This window comes from Cervus elaphus, chromosome 2 (assembly GCF_910594005.1).
Source record: "Cervus elaphus chromosome 2, mCerEla1.1, whole genome shotgun sequence".
Taxonomy (NCBI): Eukaryota; Metazoa; Chordata; class Mammalia; order Artiodactyla; family Cervidae; genus Cervus; species Cervus elaphus.
Genome location: NC_057816.1, coordinates 44,494,178 through 44,499,288, shown reverse-complemented (window position 1 = coordinate 44,499,288; position 5,111 = coordinate 44,494,178).

The window sequence follows — 5,111 nt, the reverse complement described above, 5'->3', positions numbered from 1 at the left end:
ATTTATAATCTGGTGATTTCTTTCTTTTCTTCTCTCTCTCTCTCTTACTTAGGTGGGAACTTATCAATTTAGTTCACTTAAAAATAAAATTTGCCTTTGTTTTACTGTCTACTCACTGTTTTTCTCCATTGTTTTATGGCTTTAATGCCTTATGTCTTTCATTTTAACGCTTACCATTATTATCTCCTTCATTCCAAGTACTTGGGTTCTTCTCTTCTAGTTTCTCAAGAGCAAAGTATCGGTGCTAATTTTTCAAAATTCTCTCTTTTCTAATATAAGTATTTAAAGCTTTAGATTTACCATCCAAGCACTGTTAAAACTTCCTAGAGACAAAATTATCATTTATTTTAGTTCTCATTCTATTTTAAATATTTTCTAATTAAACCTTAAATTTTTTCATTGGTTCATGAGTTATTCAGAAATGTATTATTTAATTTCAAAATATGTAGTGGCTTTTTTTCATATATCTATTTGTCATTGTTATTTCTATTATGGTCAGAAAGCATGTCATGAACTAAAGCTTTTAAAATATATAGCTTTATTTTATGTTCTCTTATATGATCTATTTTGGTGAATGATCCATATGAACTTGCAAAGTGTGTATACTTTCAGTTTTTCCTTTGTAGGATTTCATAAATGTTCATTTAGTTAAATGTGTTGGTTTGTTTTAATCTTCTATAATCTTACTAATTTTCTTTAATTTACTTATTTCTTATATTTAAATGTATTGAGGGATGAATGTTAAAATCTCCCACTGTAACTGGGGATTCAGTCATTTCTTTGGTTTCATCAGTTTTCTTTTCACATGTATCAGTGTTATTTTATTAAGTGGATATGTTTAAGAATTGTTAAGTATTCTTGATAAATTGATGTTTCATCATCATTAAAGACCTTCTTTATCTCTGATAATAATCCATGTTTTAAAATATCTTTTTGGTAATAATATAGGCACTCCAGATTTTGGAGAGTAAGAGTTTTTATGGTACATCTCTTTATCTTTTACTTTTGCTCTATATCTTTATAATTAAAATGTCTTTTAAGAAGCAGTTAGGCCTTATTTTTTATTATCCAATCTGAAAATCTCTGCATTTTATTTTATGGGTTTAATTTATTCAAATATTATTTAATGAGATTACTTTGATATTTTTAAGTGTAAATCTATTGGTTTTGTTTATTCTTTGTTCCAATTCTTACCAATTATGTCCTTATTATATCATCTTTTGAATTACTAATTTTTAAGACTGTTTTTTTGTAGATCACTTTTAGATGCACAGAAAAATAGAGATAAAGGTTCAGAAATTCCCTTTATACTCCCTGGCACATCTGTCTTCAAGATGACTAGACCTTCTACAGAATCAAATGTCCTATTGAGTCAGTTCAGTGATGTTTTTATTTAATAGTCTAATTTTTCAGTCCTTGTATGTCCAAGGCTTTTTTTGCTTTGTTTTGTTTTGTAATTTCTACAACTCTGCTGAGATTTCCCATCAGTATATTCATTATATCATATTTTATTCTAAATCTTTAAACACTTATAATAGTCATTTTAAATCCCTTGCCTGATAGTCCCAATATTCTTCTTGCCATTTCTGCAACACACTCCAGTAACTGTTTTTTTCTCCTATTTATGGGTCACTTTTTCCTGCTTCTGTGTGTATCCAGTAACTTTTATTTGTATTCTGAACTCCGTGAATGCTATGTTGCTGAATGCTTGCATTTTTTTGGTTTTCCTTTAAATAATTTGAACATTTATTCTGGCAGAAAATTTGGTGGTGTATCAGCTTGATCCTCAAGGATTGATTTAGGTTTTGTTGAAGCATATCTCAAAAAGTAGTCTTATTGAAAAGACATGGCCTTTTTCAGCTATCAACTCTATTCAGTGAAATCTCTTCACTCTGCTGTTGAGAAATGCAGTGTACCAAGGACTGTGTCATCTCCAGAATATCTATTTATCACAAAGATCCTCAGTAGCTGTTTTCTGCTGAACCTCAAAATGTTTCCCTTTAAGAATATGTAGCTTAATATTCTGACAAATGCTCAAGGAAACTCAGTGCAGATTTCTGTGTTACTTCTCTGGAGCTCACCCAGGTCTCTAAAACCTTCCAGCAACAAATTCTACATATCTCAGTAGCCCTGAGCTCCAATTTCTCTTTATCCAGACGAGCCACTGGTATCTGTTTGGGTTCAGCTTTGTGCCATGGTTTAGAAAGTGTCCCTAGGCAGAAAGTTAGGCTGAATTTGAAACTCACTTTATGTATTTGCCTTCTATCAAAAATTATAGCTCTTTGCTATCTGTTGTCTGGTCAGTTGAAAACATTCATAAATTTTATTTAATATTATACTTGTTCAAATCTAGTGAGTAAATCCAATACCTGTTATTCTCCTATGGCTAAAACCACCCTTCTTTTTTAAAAAACTAAAATTTTAAAGAAATAACTGGAGGGCTTCTCCTAATAATAACACAGTAAATGTGTATTTATATTGAAGGTAATCTTTCAAAGAAAGCCAAGGCCCAAAGAGTTAAGGAAAATTGATGACAGTTTAGAAACATTCTTTGGTCCATTTTGTTACTTTCAATTAAAAGTTGATCTAACCTGACACCAACAAAGATCAGTCTAGTCAAAGCTATGGTTTTTCCAATAGTCATGTATAGATGTGAGAGTTGGGCCATAAATAAAGTTGAGCACCGAAGAATTTATGCTTTTGAACTGTGGTGTTGGAGAAGACTCTTGAGAGTCCCTTGGACAGCACGGAGATCCAACCACTCCATCCTAAAGGAAATCAGTCCTGAATATTCATTGGAAGGACTGATGCTGAAGATGAAGCTCCAATACTTTGGCCACCCGATGCAAAGAACTGACTCATTTGAAAAGACCCTGATGCTGGGAAAGATTGAAGGCAGGAGAAGAAGGGGATGACAGAGGATGAGGTGGTAGGATGGCATCACCAACTCAATGGACATGAGTTTGAGTAAACTCCGGGAGTTGGTGATGGACCCAGCAGCCTCGTGTGCTGCAGTCCATGGGGTCACAAAATGTCAAACATGACTGAATGACTGAACTGAACTGAATCCTAACACCAACCATGTGTAGCTCATAGTGAGACTAAGCCATATTTTTTGTGGTTTTTCTATCATCACTTTGCATCAAGATCTTTGTTTTCACAATTTACTTGATCCTATTCACACTTTCTGTATGTTCTTGGCTTACTTTTCTTCATTAATGCAGGGCAAATACTAGCTTCAAGTAAGTTAAACATAGAATATTTCCACAAGAAGCAGCTTTCATCTCTAAGAATGATAAAGCTAATAATTTATGCACATATTTGAATAATCTAGGCCAATCCAGCTAAATTTTAAAAGCCTGTAAAGCAAGAGGAGAGACATGATATTTTAATCCTACTTGAATTTTAAATAGAGAAGTGAGAGTTTGATACTACAATGAGTGGTCAAATCCTAAAAACCTAGAATCTAAAATATATTAGCATATTTTATGTTAGTATAAAATATAATAGTATAAAATATTATATATTAGTATTATATATTAGTATATTATAAATGATCAATTATTTTTGGTATGCTTATAGTTGTTGAAATCACATAAGACTGATACATCAGGGGACTTCCCCAGTGGTCCAGTGGCTAAATCTCTACACTTCCAATGCAGGGGACCTGGGTTTGATCCCTGGTCAGGGAACTAAATGCCACAAGCCATCACTAAGAGTTTGCATACCACAATTAAAGATTCCACATGCCTCAATGATGATTAAAGATTCTGTGTGCCTCAATTAAGACCTAGCACAGCCAGATAAATGGATAAATATTTTTTAAAAGGGCTGATACAGCAAGCAGGATACAGTTCATTAACTTATTACAGAAGATAATAGGTACAGGATTGAATATATTCTATGTTTCCCTGGACTCTGAGGCACATACATCAACGGAAATTACCTTCTAGAATTCTCCTTCACTGTTAGTGGAAATGTAAATTGGTACAGACACTATGGAGAACAGTATGGAGTTTCCTTAAAAACTAAAAATAGATCTACCATGCAGCTCTATAATCCTACCACTGCACATATATCCAGAGAAAAGCATGATCTGAAAGGATACATGCACCCCAGTGTTCACTGCAGCACTATTTACAGTAGTAGAAGCTAAACGTCTATCAACAGAGGAATAGATAAAGATCTGGTACATTTATGCAATGGAATATTACTTGGCCACTAAAAAGAATGAAACGATGCCATTTGTAGCAACATGAATGGATCTAGAGATTGTCATACTGAGTGAAATAAATCAGAAAGAGAAGGAGAAATATCATATGACAGCCCTTATATGTGCAATCTAAAAAGAAATGATACAAGTGAACTCACAAACAGAGACTCGCAGGCTTAGAGAACAAATCTGTGATTGCCTGCACACACCGCTGTATTTAAAGTGACTAACCAACAAGGACCTCCTGTGTAGCCCATGGGCCTCTGCTCAGTGTCACGTGGCAGGCTGGATGGAAGGGGGTTCAGGGGAAAAGGAACACATGTATATGTGTGGCTGAGTCCCTTTGCCGTTCACCTGAAACTATCACACTATTAATCAGTTATACCACAATACAAAATAAAATTTTTTAAAAAGAAATTGCCTTCTCGATAACATGTTTTTCTAGGCTAGCTACAAATTCACTGATTCATTTGTCCTCTGACTTAGTTAACATCATCAATAAAATTATAATTTAAGGCAATTTTCCAAGAAATCTAGTATAAATGTTGTCTCATTCTATTAGAGATTTAAATTATTTAATTTCAACAGAAATTTTTAAAATCTTCTCTCCAGACTCTTGGAAATAATCATTTTCCCTGACACTCCCAATATGCCACCTTAAAGATCAGCAATATTCCATGATAAATAACTTTGCAATAATGAATAAAATTTTGGTCTTTTATACTAGTGTTCAATAATGTGACATTACAAGAAGAAAACAGAACAAAAACTGAGAATAAGACATAGATCAACTACTCTGAAATTTTTGCAAACATTTCAGTGCTCTGAAAATCATAGCTCTAAATGTCAATGAAGAACAATTTTCTCACTTGCATTTTGAATAAATCGTGGCTGTTTG